The 22925-nt window shown below is 40.8% G+C and overlaps 1 pseudogene; it reads right to left on the bottom strand.

Annotated features, from left to right (window-relative positions):
• The window catches only part of LOC136122635 (elongation factor 1-alpha 1-like), a 72131-nt pseudogene that overhangs the window by 10240 nt on the left and 38966 nt on the right, over positions 1-22925 (bottom strand).

The following is a 22925-nucleotide window of genomic DNA, read 5'->3' as shown; positions in this document are numbered from 1 at the left end:
TAGATACTGATTAGACTTGCAAATAGATTTAGGCAGTAAAACAGTAGGAGACTTAAAAAAATCCTGAGTTTCCAGAATATCAAAGAAGTCATACCAGCTAAAACTGCTGAACCAACTTCTTTAAAAATAAGCATTGATTCAAAATGAATAGAATAGTGAACTCTTGCATCTTTTTAAGGACGTTGTCTCAATTTTCTCTCCATCTAATGAGTGGGAAGGAGCATTGCACAAGACAGGTAGTCACTCTTGGACTCTGTGCCTCTTCATGGATGGGAGGCCTATGAAGAATGTCTGTGGATTAGTCATTTCTTCTATTTATGTGGTAAGTTAGGTTGACCTAATTATCAAACACAGAAGGTCAACGATCATGCCAACTTTGAGACATTGTCTAGTGACCTTTCTATTTCACCATCAGTCAGAAAAGTGCCTGAGCTTTTTAGGATCTTGGTGCTTCCAGGCATGGAGATCCCACCATTTCTTATTTGATCATCTCTGTGTTTAATTATTGGTCTGGCCACAGTGAGGGGGCGTGATTACTCTTTGTTACCTCCTGAACTGTTTGTTTGTTGATTCTACATCGAGCCAGGGGTGTTTCCTAGTCTCACTGAAATTAGAAAAACATTCAGAGAACCCACTGACTGAATAAATAAAAATTAGGGGAAAATCATTATGGGTCAATCATCCAGTTGGATTTTAAGAGGACATGAAAGAAAAGGAGTAACTGATTTTTAAAACTTAAAAATAAACTGTATTATAAAAGTAATATTTGTTTATTATATAAGTTTAGAAAAAAAAGAAAAACACTTCATGATCCCACCTTGTAGAGTTACTAAGACTGTTTACATCTTCTAGAACTTCTGTGCTTATGCATGTGTATGTTTCTATAGGATTATACTGTACATGCTGTTTCATAGTCTTTTTCCGTTGGTAATATATCCTTCAGTGTCTTAAAGTTTAGGGGGTTTGGTTTTTCAGTTGGAAACAGGCTATAATGGACATCTTTATAGCTAAACCTGTGTGGACATAATTAATTATTCTTAAGTAAATTACTGAAAAGGAAATGACTGGATCAAAGGATATGGAATACCTAATTGCCCCTCAGAAAGACTGTACCAAGTTACATGTGTTCAAAATCTCCTCTATTTGAGACAAGAGTAGCTGGGCTCTCCCTGAGAGGTGTGCACAGGCTTCCTCCTCCACTTACCAGTAATTCCTCCCCTGCTTCCAACTGAGGATATCGCTGTTTTTCTTTCCTTTAACAAGTTCCTGAGGGGTCAATGCTCACCCTTCCCTTATTTCCCTTTTCTGTCTCCACTCCTAGAACTGGATTTATCACCCCAGTGAGCCAAGCAAGGACCCTTAATACCATCTTGGAATTCCCAGGATCTCAGAGAGGAGCTAATGCCCTGGGTAAAATTATTAGGCCATTATGTGGAAAGCAGGAAGGAATGCAAAAGCACATATGACTCTAGCTTGTGGGTATTGGATGGGTCCAAGTATCTTCATCAGGACCAGTCCACAGCCCTGGGAAGAGTGGGCTGTAACATGGCAAGGGAGGAAGGAGGCTGACTCCACGTGGCCTGCCTGGTAGGAGGTGGTGATTCAGCTGGCAGGATGGGAATGGTATTAACATTGACACCATAGCTGTGTCTGTCTCCAGTAAACCATTTCTGTGAGGGCAAGAGAGGGCTGGTGTTGTCACAGCCCTACTGCTGAGGACACTGTCCATGTTCCTTATACCAGGGGCTGCACAACTCAATCCTCTCAGGGAGTAATGTCAGGAAGAGCTGTCTTTCCTCTGAAAAAGAGTATGATTCATTGACTCAGGTAAAGAAAGGTATTTAATCCTACCTGCCTCCTTGAAAGCAAAGTAAAAGTGAACCAACTATTCTTAGTCTCATTTCTGGTGTAATCATCTCTCCTCACTCCATCTTTCCTATCTGTGTTGCCTGCAAAGAATATTTAGGTCTGTATTTCCAGGTATATATGGTCCTACAGTGTATGTGCTTTTATAATAAGGCACACCACCTCTCACAGGGAAGGAAGGAAAGCGGGGAGGTAGGAAGGGAAGGAGGTCCCCTGGAGGATTTTCTGAGTGGCAGATTTGAAACTTAACTGTGAGTCTTGAGTTCCACTTTAATTTACTTAAATACTGGAAGGAATTTATTCCCTTCCATTTATCCAGAACAAGAGGGAAATAATAAATAATTGTTTACTAAAGACTTAAATTCAGGAGTTAGGAGAACACTTGAAGGAGTGTTTCCCAGATACCTGTGGAGGGGATGGAGGGAGGGGATGGAAGGAAGGACGAAGGGAGAAGAGAAGGAGGGAGAAATGAGCTATGGCCTGAAAGCATCTCCTAAACCACAGGGAGGGCCCAAGCCTGGAATCACTGCAGAGTGGTGACCCTGGCTGCTCTCCCAGCAGGGGCACAATGCTTGCTCTGGGGGCTCAGGCATGGCCTGACAGCATGGCAAGTGATTTGGGCTACGTCCCAGGAGCTGACAGTCTCCTAAACGGTGCTGAGAAGCTGATAAAAGCTAGAGACTTGATGAGCACTTCTTAGGCCCATTCACTGTCATTGCCAGTGGAGCCCATGATCTTAATTGTGGAGCCCAGAAAACTGGGATCTAAATGCTGCCAAGTGACACCACTGGAAGTGTCTGCCATTCTAGGCAGCTCTGTCCCCTGGTGCAGGAGGTAAAGAGTGAAGCTCTCAGGAAAAGTTTCCAGATTTTAAGTTATATTTTTCTCAATAAAATGTAAAAAAGCAAAGGTCCGATATACATATAAACTCTCCTTTCTTCTTTCTGCCCCATGTGTGTGCAGTCCCCTAGGCTGTAAGTTAACACATGATGAATTAATCATATTACATTTAATCAAAACTCATTATCAAACTACTAGTAATTGTCCAGCCAGTACTTTGTTACCTGCTGTGTTAAGCAGGACTTCCTATTATCTATCCTAAAAACCCCTTTCTTCAAGCTGTAAGAGGCTGCATGGTGGTCAAAAGTTTTGAAATTTGATAGGAAGATTCTCGATCATTCCTTGCCTACTTCATTAGACATCAGCTTTAGTCTTCTGTGAACTCCCAGGGGCAGGTTTCACAGGTGGCATGGGAAGGCCTCCAAGAGGCACACATGAGAAGAGAATGGAATGAGCATATTGAGGATTTTGTTTTTCCTTCTATTCATTTGACCTTATTCTTTCCTCTGGTCTGGCTTCGCCTCCGCATCCTGCTGACCAGCATAGTGCTCGGCAGGTGACAGGCAGAACCTCCAGAAGGCTCATTTGGTAAGTGAATGAAATGAACATACTGGAGCATCTTCTTTTTTTTTTTTCTGTCTTTCAATTTCCTTGGTTATTCTATTTGCCTTTCTCTTGGTTGACTCCAAGTACCATAGTGACATTCTTGTAAAGGTCTGAAACCATTTGAGAGGCCCACAGGGCAAATCACACATTTATGTACCCTATGCTTCTAGATGTTAATGATCAGATTAAAACTTGAATAAATGGAGGGCAGACTTGTTCCTGGTGAAAAGACTACATTTCATAAAATTGCCTGTTATTTCTAAATTGTACCTAAAAGTCCAGGGCCGTTCCATCATAATCCCTCCAGAGCTGAGGGAAGGCAGTGAACAGAAAAGGCATGAGGGTATAATTCTGTAAAAATTGTTCTCAAATTCATCCAGAATAATAAGATAGAGGAAATCTCAAAAGAAATTCTAAAGATAATAAGTAAATGGGGAAAGATTTATCTTTCCAAACTCTAAACCATAAACACTGCTTAAAGAATGAACAAAGCCCATGTGGTACTAGCACACGAATAAGTAGATCTAAAAAAACAATAGAACAAGTACAGAAAGATGCTTTTACAAGTAGTCAGTTTTAAAATTTCAAGATATTTGAAACACAGGAATCCATAACTCCATACAATAATACATATAAATAAGTGGGAGAGAAGGGAGAACAATGGATTTCAATGGAATGTTGGCTGCCCAGCTGACAAATGTGGAAGGGGTGCTAGAGTTGGAAAATCATTGTTCTGCAGCCATCATGGTACAGACAAGAATCATCAGTGGATACTAAATCAAGGGAGAGGGAGGGACAGATTTTGATGGTAAGCAGGATATTTGCATGGTAACATGGAATGGACCTGGAGATTATCATACTAAGCGAAGTTAGTCATACAGAGAAAGATAAACATCGTATCACTTATATGTGGAATCTAAAGTATGACCCAAATGAACTTACCTATGAAACAGAAACAGACTCATAGACATAGAGAACAGACTTGTGGTTGCTGGGAGGGCAGGGAGACGAATTGGGAGTTAGGGGTTAGCAGATGCAAACTATTATATATAGAATGGATAACAACAAGGTCCTACTGTATAGCACAGGGGACTGTATTCCATATCCTGTGACAAATCATAATGGAAAAAAAATAAAGTGTCTTCCCATGGATTTCTTACTAGTTAAAAGGGGAAAACACTAACTATACAGTAATTACCAGGTGATCAAAATTAATAGCACCAATATGGGACAGATGAATATCATGAAACCAGATATAATACTTTGAGACAAAATATCACTTCTATCATATCCCAGCTGGAATGTATAATCTGAATTTAGTCATTAAGGAATGTCAGGCAATTCCCCCCAAAGAAAAAGGGAATGAACGCTTTCAAAAAATGTCAAATGCATAAAAAAAAAAAGACTGGGTATAGATACCAGATTAAAAGAGATTAAAGAGACATGACAACCAAATGTAATACCTGATCCTAAACTAGATCCTGTATTGGAGGTAGGGAGGGATGCTAGGAAGTACATTATTGCTAAAATTGGAACATGGACTTTATATATATTTTTTATTGAAGTATTGTTGATTTACAATGTTGTTAGTTTCAGGTGTACAGCAAAGTGATTCAATTATACATATCTATATATCTATATATATGTATAGTCTTTTCCAGATTCTTCTCCCCATAGGTTATTACAAAATATTGAGTATAGTTCCCTATGCTATACAGTAGGTCCTTGTTGGTTGTCTATTTTATATACAGTAGTATGTATATGTTATCCCAAACTCCTAATTTATCCCTCCCCTGGGACATGAATTTTAGATTAAAGTATTGTATCAATGTTAAATTTACTTAAATTGACAACCCTACTGTGGTTATGTAAGAGAAATTCTTATTTCTAGAACATGCACACTGAAGTATCCAGAGGAAAAGAGTCACAGGGAGTGCAACTTACTCTCAAAAGTTCAGGAAAAGACTCAGGAGAAAATATTTATATAAAATAGGTAGATAGATAATAAAGCAAATGGGTGTAAAATGTTAGCAATAGGTGAATCTAAGTAAAAGGTACATGGATGTTCTTTGAACTATTATTGCAACTTCTCTGTAACTTTGAAATTATTTCCAAATAAAAAAGTGGTTTTTTGTTGTTTTTGTTTTAAGAATACACACAGTTGGGACTTCCCTGGTGGCACAGTGGTTAAGAATCTGCCTGCCAATGCAGGGGACATGACTTCGATCCCTGGTCGAGGAAGATCCCACATGCCACAGAGCAACTAAGCCTGTGCGCCACAACTGCTGAGCCTGTGCTCTAGAGCCCACGAGCCACAACTACTGAGCCTGCACGCCACAACTACTGAAGCCCATGTGCCTAGAGCCCATGCTCCACAACAAGAGAAGCCACCACAGTGAGAAGCCTGTGCACTGCAATGAAGAGTAGCCCCCACTCAGTGCAACTAGAGAAAGCCCATGTGAAGCAACGAAGACCCAATGTAGCCAAAAATAAAAATAAAATAAATTTATTAAAAAAAATATATGTCCACAATTTAAAAATACTAAAAGAAAAGAAAAACGAATACACACAGTTATGGTCCCATTTATATAAAGTTCAAGAATAGGCAAAACTGGGACTTCTCTGGTGGTCCAGTGGTTAAGAATCTGCCTTCCAATGCAGGGGATGTGCGTTTGATCCCTGGTCAGGGAATTAAGATCCCACATTCTGCGGGGCAACTAAGCCCGCACGCCGCAACTACTGAGCCTGCAAGCTCTAGAGCCTGCGTGCCACAACTAGAGAGCCCATGTGCTGCAACTACTGAGCCTGTGCGCTTTGGCACAGAACGAAAGATCCCTCATGCCGCAACAAAGATCCTGCATGCCACAACCAAGACCTGACACAGCCAAGTAAATAATTAAGAAAATAAAATAAAATAAAAAAGGTAGACAAAACTACTATAGAGGTACTGAGTGGGTGGGGCTCACAGGAGTCAGGTGTGGTATTGGAGACATTTTTATACCTGGATCTCAGTAATGGCTATGTGACTGTATGTTTATATGTAAACATTTATTGAGTTGTTTGCTTAAAATTTGTGTACATATACATACTATGCCTCAATTATAAATTTAATTTAAAAATTTTTTTATTAATTGTGGTTGAGAGAAAGTCATGTATGAAAGTGTAGGAATAGAAAATGAGGAATGCAATGAAATTGCATTTGTAATGAAATGGGACCAAGAAAAACTACTTCAAAATTGGCCTCAGAACTTTCACAAATGAAACAAGCTATTCTAAATCACCATAGGACTACACACAACAGAATGATACAGTCGCTGTGCAAGAAATGCTAAGTCGGAGAAGGATTGGCAGAGAGGTTGATTAGGAAAGATCTACAGGAAACTTGAGGTGAGGCTTGAAAGGAAATATAGGAGTTGGAGAGGAAGAGGATTACACAGCCTACTTACTAATTTCCCTTCTTCAACCATTTATGTAAGCTTTTAGGTTGGTGAGGCTTTCATTTGAGACTGGCTTGGTCTTTTTTTCAATGCACAAGTATAGAACTGAAGAAAGTCATATCTGTAAGATAAGAAATAAACGAGCATATATTATCTCTCTGAGGAGAAGTATTAAAAATAAAACTATGATGATAGATTCTCGAGACATGGGGCTGCAAGAGAAGGTTGGCACTTAGCAAGTCTACATACTTACTTAAACCCACATTTATAGAGGAGCCTCTCCCATGTCCTGGACAAAAATGTTATTCTTGGGAGACTAAGATGTGTCCCTCAAAGCCCCAAAGAGCTTACACACTCATAGGAATACATAACAAAGAGTCATAAAAATGGCAAGTTGGGACCTCTCGTCCGCAAAGTAAAATGAGATCACAATTTTTTGCACCCCCTCTGCTCCAGAACATAACAGTGATGGACAAGATATGTAAATAGACATAGCCAGGCTCCACAACAAGTAAACCAGAAAAGGAAAACTATGTAAAGCAGAGAACAAACTGAAGCGCAAGCCTCTTAAGACATGGGTGAGAAAAAAAATTGTGGCAGTGGAGTTAAAGGGGCCAAAATGCTTGATTAAAGAGGGGAGACCAAAGCCAGAGGAAGGGCTACACCATCCCAATATCCTCACCAAATGAAGACAAGGGGAAAAAAAAAAAAACTTTTGTCTATGTCACTTACTGGCCTAAGCACACACACACACACACACACACACACACACACACACACACACACACAATGGAATATTACTCAGCCATAAAAAATTATATTTTCAGCAATGTGGTTGGACATAGAAAATAGTATGCTTAGTGAAATAAGTCAGAGAAAGACAAATACTGTATGATATTTATATGGTCGAATCTAAAAAATAATACAAATGAATGTATATGCAAAACAGAAACAGACTTACAGTTATAGAAAACAAACCAGTGGTTACCAGAGGGGAGAGGGTAGTGTGGAGGGGCAATTTAGGGGTATGGGATTAAGAGATAAAAACTACTAGGTATAAAATAGATAAGCTATTTTATTTATTTTTAATATATAAATAGATATAGCCATTATCTTATAATAACATTTAATGGATTATAATCTGTAAAAATACTGAAACACTAGGCTATACACTTGAAATTATTATGACATTATATATCAACTATATTTCTATTTAAAATATATATATATATTGCCCTTCCTGTTTATAACCCTGCAATGATTTCTGTTGTTTTTAGATTAAAATCCAAACTGAGCCAATCAATCAATTAATAAATGTTACTACCTAGAGATAAACCAAGTTCCTGCTGGCTCAGTAACTGGATTTGCAAAGTCTTTGTTATTACCAGAGATCAGGATCTTTTGAAATCCTTCTGGACTAAGGGTCCAGGAGCCAGGTAGAAGCAACTAAAAAACCATCAGATGAAGACAGATGAGCAATGAGGCAAAAAGAGAAAAAGAAAATACATTTTTATGGGTAAATAAACAAAATATCTCCCATTCAAAAACAAAATTCTTTTTCAAAATGTTGTTTTTACCATAAAAAGAAATCAAATGCTAAGAGCCAAGACAACCAACAATCAGAATGAATTCTCTCCACTTGAAAGTTATAAACATTTCAACAAAGATCTTAAAATTAATGTCTTTAGGATGCTCAAAGAGATGACTAAAATTATAAATTTCATTCAACATGGTAGGAAATGACAAAATAAAAACAGGCCAAAAGGAAATAAGAATGGATTGCTATATCATGAAATTGTATGCTCCTAACAATTTAACTTCAAAATATATAAAGCATATAAAAATAAAATTTCAAGGGAAAAAATCACAAATCAATGATTAGAGTAGAAAATGTTAACGTATCTTTATCGGGTATGTTAAAATAAACTGATAAAAGAAGTGGCCACAGGACACAGAATCAACAAGGACATAGAAGATTTTAGCAACACAATGAACAAGTTTAACCTAATGGGTATTTATGGAACCATTACACCCTGGTAGCACAAAGGTCTCTCCGGACTCTTCTAGGCATTAATTAATACTTTGCTGTTTCTGGAAGATTCATTCCAGCCTTATCCTAGATAAGGTGCCTATCATTTCTGCCATTATTGCATCAGTGATGACAATAATTGCTGAGATTTATTGAGCCAGGCCTAGGGCTAATTACTCAGTTACCTAATTTAATCTTAAAAACAGTTCTCTAAGGTTGTACTTTCCAAAGTACTGGCTACATGTGACTCTTGAAAACTTGAAATGTGTCTAAATTGAGATATAATGTAAACATAAAACACACACTAGAATTTTAAGACACAGTACCAAAAAAAAAAGAAAAACACATTTCATTAATAATTTTTATAGGGGCTTCCCTGGTGGCCCAGTGGTTAAGAATCTGCCTGCCACAGGTTCACACCCTGTGTTTGCACCCTGGGAAGATCTCACATGCCGCAGAGCAACTAAGCCCACGCACCACAACTACTGAGCCTGAGCTCTATAGCCCACAAGCCACAACTACTGAGCCCATGTGCCAGAACTACTGAAGCCTGCACGCCTAAAGGTCGTGGTCCACAACAAGAGAAGCCATGACAATAAGAAGCCCACGCACCCCGTTCACCACAGCTAGAGAAAGCCATGCACAGCAATGAAGACCCAACACAGCCAAAAATTTTTAAATAAATAAATAATTTTTATATCTATTACATGTTGGACACAGACAATCTCATACATGCCAACAGCCAACAAATCTACTCTGTGACTGTGATGGTGCAGGACAAAAACATGATCACTGAAATTGTGTCTGAGCACAAACAGAGCAAGAACACAGTCCAGACCATAAAAATGACCAAATGCCCCAACTCCCATCTAATACAAGTGACTTCTTCACCAATTACAGCTTTCATTCTGTTTTGTTTCTCTCACCTCTGAAGGATAAAAATTATTAAGGTTTAGCAGAATTGTTCCTGCTCACAGCACCCAGTCAGAGCAAAACCACCTGCCTTTGAATTCTCTCCCAAATCACCTAACACAAGTTCAAATCCTGCAACAGCCCCCTCCTAACCGCCCCTTTCTGAAAAGCCTCGTGGCTCCATTGGATGGCTATTTCCAGCATTGCCGCAGGTCTTTAAATCCACTTTCAACTACAATGTACTCCTGATGGTCTTTGGCTGGAGGGCGTTGACATTTACCAGATAAGAAAATTGGGTCTGGAAAAGCTAAGTAACTGACTTGAGGTCACACAGGATACTGGGCTACCATCAGTGATCTTCAACCTTGACCACACATCAGATTCTCTGGAAATCGGACCGAAATATCCATATGTATTAAGAGCTCCCCCCAGCAGTAGCCAGCCAGCTGAGGTTGAGAAACGCTGGCCGGGTGATGTCTAGGGCGGCACATCTCAAACTTCAACATGCCTGTCAGTCATCCAGGGATCTTGTTAAAAAATGCAGATTCTGATTCAGTGGGTCTGGGTGGAGCCTGAGATTCTGCACTTCTAACAAAATCCCAGGTGACACTGACACTGCTGGTCCACAGACCATATTTTGAATAACAGAATCTGGTGTCTCCTACACCTCCATAGCACTGACTTTCCAGAAATGTGTTTTATGTCTCTATTTATCCAAAAAAGTAACTTATTCATTTATTGAGCACCTACGATTCATTAAGCACCATGCTGGACCCTGGGGAATCCAGCAGAAAACCAGATAGAAAATGTCTCTGACCACCCAGAGCTGACTTTCTCAGGACTGAGGGGGAATTGTCTCATTGTCCGGTTGACCCAGGGTCAGCGATCATGCTTCCCCTCTAGCTGGGGCCCTTGTGTTGGTTGGGACCCTGGTAGCTTCCTTCCAGCATCAACATTTTATTATTTGATTTTCTCCTGAATAGTATGAATTTGGGAACCATACATTTATTCCAGAGACGTTCGTCTACTAAAACAACTATAACATGGGGAAGAGAAAACACAGTATATTCAAGGTCATGAAAATAGAAACTGTGTTGTCATTTTTTAAAAATCACAGCAAATGTAATGGAATTTCATAGTAAATTATTTAACATCCACGAAAGAATCCCCCCAAAGATTATCGCATGCTTAAAGTAGGTCAGATTCTGGGACTATGTGTCTTTAGACTGTACCTAACTGAAGCTCAAATGTTTTCATTGCTCTTGCATTTAAATGGTTTTGACATGAAATTTTAATTAGTCTTCAAAAGGCATTGTATGTCTGCTGCTGGGAGATGGGGAATTTGGTAACCCTGCCTTTTTTGTTTCTCCTGGATATTATACCTATGGCCAATTTACTGAAAGCTGGAGTTTTCTTGCTCTTCATGCCTGGTCAGTTGTGTAGGGTGAAAAAAAGAAAAGCTGTCCTTGACACCTGGGAGCTGGCTTGGTGCTCTCTGCTGGGCTGTGGTCCTCTTGTGAAATATAACACTTGCACCGACCATCAGCATCAGAGGTGGCCATTCTGTGATGCTAATGGATGGAGACCAAAAAAGACCACCCTACAATCACGTATGAACACAGACAAATTGTGATCATCATCCAAGCTACAAAGTGACCAAGTCCCCTATCCTGGCTGAGTGAGTGCTGCTGCTTTCCCAGCACCAGCCTTGGTCTATTCCTTCCTCCTTCTAGGTGAGATTACTAGGGTAATTACTTGGGTAATCACAGAATTCTCCTGGCACACAGTGGCCACTCCAGATATCATTGTGGAATGGATCTCATAATTTCTGATTCCGTACACCCTCTTCTCGGACCACCATTTCCTATTCTTCTAGCTCACAAGCCTTACCTCAGATGCATGGATCTCACGGATGCAAAGCCAAGCTTTTCACCTCCCCCAGGCCTGGCCTCAGCCAGTGGACAAGGCCGAAGAGACTCACAGCATCAGCTGAGCTGCCTCATGTTAGGCTGAGGAGCAGGGCCACTGCAGATGCTCACACATGCTCTCAGGCTGCGGGACAGACCGGGCAGGCGATTCCCCTGGGGGCGATTTGAGCTGGGCAACATATAGGGAAGGGAAGAGGGGTTTGAGACAGAACTGAGATGTCCTGGGGGAGAAAACATGGAGGAAAGGGGATCAGAAGTGAGAGGTCATCTCCAGAAGCACTGGCTTCTAGTGGAAGAAAGTGGCATTTCACGTCTCTGGGGTAGAAAGAAACAAATTCCTTTTGGGAGCATGACCTCTTACTCCTCATCCCCCAAGTTCCGGACCATCGCATTCATAAGCCCTTTTACAATATTTTAGAAAGAGGTTCATTTAATTGAAAAGCACTACCAAGTAGCCTAGTGCTGCCGTTGTGTGCAGGGCAGAGTGCCCCGTAGCGGTCGGGTCTCTGGATATCCCCCAGTTGTTGTCACACCCACAACGCTAGACGGGTGTGGACTCGCCCCACCTCCTGACGCACAAGCCCTCTGTCTCGTTCGGCTTTCCGCCCCTACTCCCAGCTCTCCTGTGATGTGGAACAGCTCTTCTCTTATTTTGGGCCATTCTTCTCCTTTCGAGCTCTGCAATCACCTGCCTCTTTCCCAAAACACATCTCCAGTATTTTTTTTTTTTTAAACATCTTTATTGGGGTATAATTGCTTTACAATGGTGTGTTAGTTTCTGCTTTATAACAAAGTGAATCAGCTATACATATACATATGTTCCCATATGTCTTCCCTCTTGCGTCTCCCTCCCTCCCACTCTCCCCATCCCACCCCTCCAGGCTGTCACAAAACACGGAGCTAATATCCCTGTGCCTTGCAGCTGCTTCCCCCTAGCTATCTACCTTACTACGTTTGTTAGTGTGTATATGTCCATGACTCTCTCTCGCCCTGTCAAAACTCACCCTTCCCCCTCCCCATATCCTCAAGTCCGTTCTCCAGTAGGTCTGCGTCTTTATTCCTGTCTTACCCCTAGGTTCTTCATGACATTTTTTTTCCCTTAAATTCCATATATATGTGTTAGCATAAGGTATTTGTCTTTTTCTTTCTGACTTACTTCACTCTGTATGACAGACTCTAGGTCTATCCATCTCATTACAAATAGCTCAATTTCATTTCTTTTTAAGGCTGAGTAATATTCCATTGTGTATATGTGCCACATCTTCTTTATCCATTCATCCGATGATGGGCGCTTAGGTTGCAAAACACATCTCCACTATTAATAAAGGAAACATTTCTGCTCAAGCCACAGTCTCAGAGCATCTAGTGTCAATGACCCCACATGGCAGTAGGAAAGCATTCTTTCTTGGGGAGTGTGGCAGACTGAAAACGGCCCCCCAAAAGATACACATGTTCTAATCCCTGGAACCTGTGAAAGTTACCTTATGTGGCAAAACAGAACTCTGCAGAAGTGATGAAGTTCAGAATTTTGAGATGGGGAGATTGTCCTGGATTATGGGAGTGAACCCTAAATGCAAGCTCATGCATCCTCCCTGGAGGGAGGCAAAGAGAAGACAGGCAAAGAGGAGAAGCAGAGTGACGATGGAGGATGAAGCCACATGGCCAGAACACCGACAGCCACAGGAGCTTGGAAGAGACCAGGAATGGATTCTCTCCTGGAGCCTCCAGAGGAAGCCCAACCTGCCAGCACCTTGATTCAGACCTCTGCCCGCCCCCACCCCCGAGAACTGGAGGACTACTTTTATCTCTAAGCCATTGAGATTGTGATAGTTTGTCACAGCCTCCCCAGGAAACTAGTATAAGGAGGTCCCACCTCTCCCTCTCCTGCCAGCAAGCTGGTGAGCAGCCTGCCGGGAGCACAGAGTGGGCACCAGACTCAGAAAGACAAAGAAATATGTGTGGAGCAGCAAGGGGATTCCAGCCAAGGTGTCTGCCCGTGTTTCTGCTCTTGAGCTGTCCACTTGGGCAATGAGGGTCACTACCCAAAAAGAGGCAGAAAGTTCATGACTTCAAATGAACCCTGAAGCCCTCAGCTACAAACCAGCATTTCTTGGGGGCGGGGGGAAACCATTTTTGGAATAGAAAAATTTACAGGGAAAGCCTTCAGGGAGGTGACCTTTCTTGAAATGTCATGACCTGTGCAAACTTCCAGTGTTCAGTGTGGCAAACAGAGGAGCCTGGGGCTGGCAGGAGAGGAAGGCCCAGGGTAAGCTGATGCTACTGAAGGCTGTTGGTTTAGAAGGGGCTGGAAGCACCAGGGGCTGAAACCATTTGCAGAAAGCCCCTTCCTTTCCTGAGTTCACCTAACCCCAGTGTTGTCCAACAGGGGCTGAAGAACCAAAACATTCAATGAATAAAAATGTTTCTAGCCTCTCAGACCTACCCCTTCCCCAGACTAGTGTGAATGGCAAAAAAACAAATCCCTTTTGGTGAGTGTGAGTTATGCTGTGCCCAAGGGGAGTCTGGGATCTCTTAAACAAATACTTCTTTCTCATAATATTTACTTTTCATAATTAAAATATATAAGCATTTTACAGAAAATTTGTAAAACAGAATAGAAGGGGGAAAAAATCATACACCCATCTCTCTAAATGTACCCACCCACTGTTGGGATTTCAGAGTATTTCCTTCTTCCACATTGTTTTTCTTTGGTTTTAGAAAACTACAATCAGAGGACTAGATTCTCAAGTTCTGAGAGCTTGCACCTGACCACCCACTTTGAGAAGGTTACCAATCACCTCTCCCTGTTTTTATGTTCCTCATAACCCTCATCATCTGCAATACTCACCTGCAGTCAAGGCCCAGACATTGTAGGGAAAAGGGATGAGGAGGAGGGGAATGAAAATTGGTAGCAACCACCGAAGCCAAATTAAGCTCATTTGGATAGATAGTGTTCATTAGTGATGTTAAATCCAAGTGGCAAAAGTGAGAACTCTGACTTTATACAGTTGATTCTCATTATTCATGGATTTGTGAATTCGCCTACATACTAAACTTCCTCTGTAAATGGAAAATCAATAACTTGTGGGCCTGGGGTCATTTGCAGACACAGAGGAGGAAAAACCTTAAGACCCTGCCACCATGTTCCAAGCCGAGGTCTGGGAGGCTGAAGCCTCCTTGCTTCAGCTCTTCCTGTAAACAACGGTCCTTTTTGAGTTTTATTTAGTGCGATGTTTATACATTTTTGCGCTTTGTGTTGGTGATTTTGCTCTTTTCCGAGCCTAGTACAGAAGTGCTGTCTAGGGTCCTAAGTGCAGAAGGCTGTGATGAGTCTTACGGAGAAAATACACGTGTTAAATAAGCTTCATTCAGGCGTAAGTTCTAGTGCTACTAGCCATGAATTCAATGTCAATGAATCAACCAAATATATTAAAAGGTGTCTTTAAACAGAAACACACATTAAACAAGGTATGTATCCATCGGTTGACAAAAACACCATGACCAGAAGACCAGGACCCTAACCCTATATTTCCCCTGGGAGCAGTGGTTCCATGTTCACAAATCTAGTGTCCATGGCAACTTTATAGAATATCATGACTGCAAATAACAAGATTCGATTAGACACATTTAAAAAAATATTTTCCTTAAAAAACTTAAAATAGAGTTACCGTATGATCCTGCAAGCCCACTCCTGGGCATATATCTAGAGAAAACTCTAATTTGAAAAGATACATGCACCACAATGTTCATTGCATCACTATTTACAATAGCCAAAACATGGAAAAAACCTAAATGTCCGTCGACAGATGAATGGATAAAGAAGATATGGTACATATATACAACGATATACTACTCAGCCATAAAAAAAGAATGAAATAATGCCATTTGCAGCAACATGGATGGACCTAGAGATGATTATCATACTAAGTGAAGTAGGTCAGACCAAGACAAATACCATGATATCGCTTATATGTGGAATCTAAAATATGACACAAATGAACTTATCTGTGAAACAGAAACAGAATTACAGACATAGAGAACAGACGTGTGGTTGACCAGAGGGTGGGGGAAGGAAGATTTGGGAGTCTGGGGTTAGCAGATGCAACCTGCTATACATACGATGGATAAATAGCAAGGTCCTACTGTATAGCACAGGGAACTATATTCAATACCTTGTGATAAACCATAATGGAAGAAATATGAAGAAGAATGTATGTGTATGTATAACTGAGTCACTTTGCTGTACACCAGAAACTAACAAAGTATTGTAAATCAACAATACTCAATAAAATAAATTTTTTTAAAAATTATACCTTTAGAGGATTTTGACGTGTGTATAATGAAAACAGATGGACCAAGTTCATGGGCACATCTGTGTACAAGTCAGTGAGGACAGCAAAGGTGCTTCTAACTTTTGTTCTACATGTCAGAGACCACTGGAACCCTCCTCAACACCCCTTTTTACTCACAGCACCCTAATTTTATTTGGGGTACAAAAACATACAATCCAAAAGTCTACATTTCCCAGCTTCACTTGCAACTGACAGCGATCACAAGAGTGTAAGCAGCAGTCATTGATGGTGAGGTGATTTTTTAAATTGCAATAAAGGATACATGAACATAAAAGTTACCATTTTCGCCATTTTTAAGTGTACAATTCAGTGGCATTAAGTATATTCATATTGTAGTGTTACCATCACCACTATTCATCCCAGAACTTTTTCATCATCTCAAACTGAAACTCTGTCCCCATTAAACACCTTCCCCGCCCTCCCCTGCCCCCTGGTAACCACTATTCTACTCTCTGTCTCCAGTCATGTGACATACCTGTCATACCATATGACATACCATTCCAGTCATACCATATGACATACCAGTCATGTGGTAAATGTATGCCTAACTTTTTAAGAAACTGCCAACTTGATTTCCAAAGCGTTAGTGTATTCCCACCAGCTAGTCTGAGGTTCAAGTTCCTCCATGCCCTCACCAGTACTTGGTGTGGCCAGTCTTTCTATGTTGAACCATTCTAATAAGTGTGTAGTGGTATCTCATTGTGGGTTTTTGGATTTTTTTACTCGTCTCAAAAATCTTTTCTTAATACGGTGAAATTCACATGACAAAATTAAACATCTTAAAGTGAACACATCAATGGCATTAAGTACATTCACGATACCGTGCAACAACCACCTCGATCTAGTTCCAAAACCTGTGCATCCCTTCCAAATAAGACCCCATTAAGCAGTCACTCCTGGTCCCCTCTCTCCACAGACACTGGGCACCATCAACCTACTCTCTGATTTTGATGACTCTAGGGACCTCATATAACTGGAATTACATAGTATTTGTCCTTTTGTGTCTGGCTTATTTTACTGAGCATGTTTTCAAGTTTTATCTATGTTGTAGCATGTATCAGAATTCCATTCCTTTAAAGCTGAACAGTATTCCACCTTACTTTGTCTTAGTCCATTCGGGTGGCTATAACAAAATACCATAAACCATGGGGCTTATAAACCAAAATTTGTTTCTCACAATTCTGGAGGCTGGGAAGTCCAAGACCCAGGCAGAGCAGATTGCGTCTGGTGAGGACCCTCTTTCTGGTTCATAGACAGTGTCTCTGTGCTGTGCCCTCACGTGGTGGGAAAGGAGCAATCTAGCTCTCTGGGGTCTCTTTTATAAGGGCATTAAACACCTCCCAAAGTCCCAACCTCCTAATACTATTAGGTTGGGCATTAGGTTCTACATATGAATTTGGGTTGGGTGAAGGGAGGTTTCAGTGGGGGACACACAGTTTTTTACCCCTCCCTGGTTCCTTTACTTCCTCTCTGAATGTGGATGTAATAGCTGGAACTTCAGCAACCATCTTAGAACTTGAGGGCACTTTGAAGATAGGGCACTAAAAAAGATGAAAGTCTCCCTGATCATATCATGAAGTGTAGTATAGAGATGGTGATGGCCAGGTTTCCTTCCTGTGAGAGAAAAATCCAGTCCCTCATTTGTCTTGTGGGGTCAGAGTGGTCTCTGATACGTAGCAAATACAGGCCCTAACTGACACATCCCCCTTAGTACTGACCTCCATCCTGGGGCAACAGTGGTTGGATCAGAAATAATTCTGCTAGGAATAAACCTACCTAAGGAGGTAAAAGACCTGTACTCAGAAAACTATAAGACACTGATGAAAGAAATCAAAGATGACACAAACAGATAGAGAGATATACCATGTTCTTAGATTGGAAGAATCAATATTGTAAAAATGACTATACTACCCAAAGCAATCTACAGATTCAATGCAATCCCTATCAAATTACCAGTGGCATGTTTTACAGAACTAGAACAAGAAATCTTAAAATTTGTATGGAGACAAAAAAAGACCCTGAATAGCCAAAGCAGTCTTGAGGGTAAAAAAACGGAGCAGAAGGAGTCAGACTCCCAGACTTCAGACTATAGTACAAAACTACAGTAATCAAAACAATATGGTACTGGCACAAAAACAGAACAGGATAGAAAGCCAGAGGTAAACCAACACACCTATGGTCAACTAATCTATGACAAAGGAGGCAAGGCTATACAATGGAGAAAAGACAGTCTCTTCAATAAGTGGTGCTAGGAAAACTGGACAGCTACATGTACAAGAATGAAATTAGAACACTCCCTAACACCATACAAAAAATAAACTCAAAATGGATTAAAAACCTAAATGTAAGACCAGACACTATAAAACTCTTAGAGGAAAACATAGGATGAACACTCTTTGACATAAATTACAGCAAGATTTTTTTTTGATCCACCTCCTAGAGTGATGGAAATAAAAACCAAAGTAAACAAATAGAACCTAATGAAACTTAAAAGCTTTTGCAAAGCAAAGAAAACTACAAACAAGACGAGAAGACAACCCTCAGAATGGGAGAAAATATTTGCAAACGAATTAATGGATGAAGGATTAATCTCCAAAATATATAAACAGCTCATGCAGCTCAATATTAAAAAAACAAACAAACCCAATCCAAAAATGGGCAGAAGACCTAAATAGACATTTCTCCAAAGAAGACATACAGATGGCCAAGAAGCACATGAAAAGCTGCTCAACATCATTAATTATTAGAGAAATGCAAATCAAAACTACAATGGGGCATCACCTCACACCGGTTAGAATGGGCATCATCAGAAAATCTACAAACAACAAATGCTGGAGAGGGTGTGGAGAAAAGGGAACCCTCTTGCACTGTTGGTGGGAATGTAAATTGGTACAGCCACTATGGAGAACAGTATGGAGGTTCCTTAAAAAACTAAAAATAGATTTACCATGTGACCCAGCAATCCCACTACTGGGCATATACCCAGAGAAAAACATAATTCAGAAAGACACATGCACCCCAATGTTCATTGCAGCACTATTTACAATAGCCAGGTCATGGAAACAACCTAAATGCCCATCAACATACCGATGGATAAAGAAGATGTGGTACATATATATAATGGAATATTACTCAGCCATAAAAAGGAACGAAATTAGGTCATTTGTAGAGATGTGGATGGATCTAGAGACTGTCATACAGAGTGAAGTCAGAAAGAGAAAAACAAATATCATATATTAACACATATATGTGGAACCTAGAAAAATGGTACAGATGAACCAGTTTGCAGGGCAGAAATAGAGACACATATAGAGAACAAACATATAGACACCAAGGGGGGAAAGTGGCGGGGGGTGGTGGTGGTGGTGGGATGAATTGGGAGATTTTGATTGACATGTATACACTAATATGTATAAAATAGATAGCTATTAAGAACCTGCTGTATAAAAAATTAAATTAAATTTTTTAAAAAATGAAATGCCAAATTTTTCATGCAACTTTTGGCCAGTGAACTCATACTTTTTACTTCCTAGAGGATGAGTTGGTTTTAATTCAATAAAGTGAATGGAAACACACACACACAAAAGAAACACTCTGATGTTCTGATGTCAGAATGCCCCAGGGGTTCCAGGGGCCAGGCTGGCCATGACTCTGTCAGACATGCACCCCAGCTCATCTGCCTCCTCCCCCACCTTCTATGGGTGTTGATCTGTAGTAAACATCCTCTGCCCCAAACTCCATCTCAGTCTCTGCTTCTGGAGAACCCAATCTGCAATACGCTCCATAGTCTCTCAAAGTCCTTCCTGGCTCTAAGCGTCTATGTGGAAAGACCAGCGGAGAAAATACAGCAGAGTAAGGAAATGGGCTTCAGAGTCAGCCCTGTTTGAATCCTCATGCTTCCCAGCTATGTGGCCTTCAGGAAAGGACTTAAATTTTCACATCTATGAAAGACAGACAACAGTTTCTCCTTTGTGTAATAGGGAAGAACAAACCTGACTCCATATTAGATCTGTTCATTTTTTTCTTTAATTTTATTGAAATACAGTTGATTTACAATGTTGTGTTTAATTTCTGCTATACAGCAAAGTACTTCAGTTATATCAATATATAACTGAATATATTGTTTTTCATATTCTTTTCCATTATGGTTTATCACAGGATATTGAATATAGTTCCCTGTGCTGTACAGTAGGACCTTGTTGTTTACCCATCCTATATATGCTAGTATGCATCTACTAACCCCAAACTCCCAGTCCATCCCTCCCCCACCACCCCTCCCCCTTGTCAACCACAGGTCTGTTCTCTGTATTTCTGTTTTTTGTTTCATAGATACGTTCATTTGTGTCATATTTTAGATTTCACATATAAGTGATATCATATGGTATTTGTCTTTCTCTTTCTGACCTGCTTCACTTAGCATGATCATCTCTAGCTTCATCCATGTTGCTGCAAATGGCATTATTTCATTCTTTTTTATGGCTGAGTAGTATTCCACTGTATATATCTATACCACATCTTCTTTATCCGTTCACTTGTTGATGGACATTTAGGTTGTTTTCATGTCTTGGCTATTGTGAATAGTGTCGCTATGAACATACAGGTGCATGTATCTTTTTGAATTATAGTTTTCTCTGGGTATATGCCCAGGAGTGGGATTTAGATCTGTTCCTTTTACTTTAAACTTTGTGCTCTGTTGCCTGTGCTTAATCATGCTGGCTCTTTACCTTTTGTAAAAGAATATTGCCTATAGCCTGAAATATATAGGATAGCACATTCTCAAGGCTCTGACATTTAAGAGTCCGTTCATATAGAGGTAAAAAGTTGCAGAACAGAGAATAACATTTGTCCTGTTGGAGGTTTACACCTGACCTATGTGGTGCAAGAACGAAGGATTCCAACACCAAGAAGTTTGTAACAACCAACCATGTTTCTCCCTTTCCTTGCCTTTAAAAATGTTTGTTGAAACCCTTCAGGGAGTTCAGGGTTTGGGGGGCATGAGCCACCCATCTCCTTGCGTGGCCCTATAATAAACTTTCTCTGTTCCAAACTCTGACATTTCAGTATTGTTTGGCCTCACTGTGTGTTAGTGTGCACACGAACTTTTGTTTGGTAGCATTTAGACAGTTAGTGTGTGGATTAATTGAGCCAATGCATGTAGAGGGCCTGGCAGAGGGAATGGCATATGCTAATAACATTATTATAATTCTTCCTTTGGCAAGAACCTCCTTGTCCATTCAACTTCACACAGTGATTCACATAAAAAAATTCCCTAATGAGGGTGCATGAAGCAGCAAACACTAAGATTTATATGTATTTTCCCATTTAATCTTCCTGGGAACCCTACAAAGTGGTTGTCATTAATATCTCCATTTTACAGATGAGAAAGTTGAGGTTCAGAGAGATTGAATAACTTGCCCAAGGTCACAAAACCAGTAAGTTGTGGAGCTAAGATTCAAATCTGGGTCTCTCTGTGTCCAGAGTGTGAGATAATAAGAAATACATGTATTGGTCTCTGCCCCAAGATTCTAACACAGAGCTCCTAAAATCCTTGTAAAAAGGGATGCTGGGAGAATCTTTAGTTCTAATATTGTCTTTGATCCTGGTTCCTAATACTGGTTCCTAAATCCCTTGGAATTTCCTGGGGGACAAGAACATCTTCTGTTCAAATGAGATGACTCGGTGTGCTCTTTGATGAAGGCTGGTCACAGGAAAGACCAAGCCATGATTAGAAGCTTGGAACTTTCAGCCCCTCCCCTCATTCTACAAAGAGCGGAGGGGGCTGGAAACAGAGTTCCTAATCGATCATGGCTATGTGACAAGGTTCCATAAAAATCCCAATAGGGGATTTCTAGGTTAGCAAACACATCCAGGTACCAGGGGGTTGGCACACCTGTGATGGAGGGGGTAATTTTCCCTCTACCTCTCGTGGGTTCTTGTGGCTGGACTAATAATGAAATTAACACAAGACAGATTAACAGGCAGAAAAGAAACAGTTTAAATAGTGAGCACAGAGGTCACATAGAAATGGCACCTACGAAGTGGCCAAAGCAGGCAGCTTTTATACTTTTTAGACAAAGAAACAGTAAATTTGAAAGGACAAAGAAACTTAGGTTTGGGTGCTTAATTAGTAAAGAAGTAACAAGGTATGTTTATGTGAGCTTCTCGGCCCTGGGTTCCCTGCCTCTGGATGTCTCTCTACCTCCTGGAATGGGGAGGATGCCTTTCATGTGGGAGATTTGTTTCCTGCTCTCAGCAGACAGAGAGGAGGGTAAAAGCCACTCTCATATCAGCTGTTTCTTAAATAACTTTAATTCAAAACAATCAATACACTATTGAGACATATTTGGGCCCCAGCACACCTCAGCTCCACAGGGACTGAATTTCCTGTACCTGGGGCTCTTCCAGACCTTGTCTTATGTATCTCTCCACCTGGCCATTCCTCTGCATCCTTTATCATATCCTTCATTATATAAGAAACTAGTAAACATGAGCATTTTCCCTGAGTTCTGTGAGCTGTTCTAGCAAATGATGGAATCCAGGGAAGGGGTTGTGGGAACCTCTGATTTGTAGGCAGTTTGGACAGAAGTTGTGGGTCACCTGGGAACCTACTGCTTGTGATCGGCATCTAACATTCAGGGGACAGTCTTGTGGAACTGAGCCCCTAACCTGCGGGGTCTGTGCTAACTCCAAGTCAGACTTGAACTGAATTGTGGGATACCCAGCTGGTCACAGAGAATCTCTTGGTGAAGGGAAATGCCCAGACATTTGGGAACCAGAAGCGTCAGAGCAAAGTGCTCTGTGTGAGGAGTAACAGGAGACACAGGCATGTGCCATTCTGAGTGAGATGCAGAGGCTGAGCGCTTTGCTCCACAGCCGTGATGCCCGTGGCTCTGTCCCCACCATGCAGCCCTTCCCAAATTAGCAGGGGCTGAAGAGATGATTGCTAGTTCAATAT

This window comes from Phocoena phocoena, chromosome 4 (genome assembly GCF_963924675.1).
Source record: "Phocoena phocoena chromosome 4, mPhoPho1.1, whole genome shotgun sequence".
In the NCBI taxonomy this organism is placed as follows: Eukaryota; Metazoa; Chordata; class Mammalia; order Artiodactyla; family Phocoenidae; genus Phocoena; species Phocoena phocoena.
This window is presented reverse-complemented; position numbering and strand designations above follow the sequence as displayed.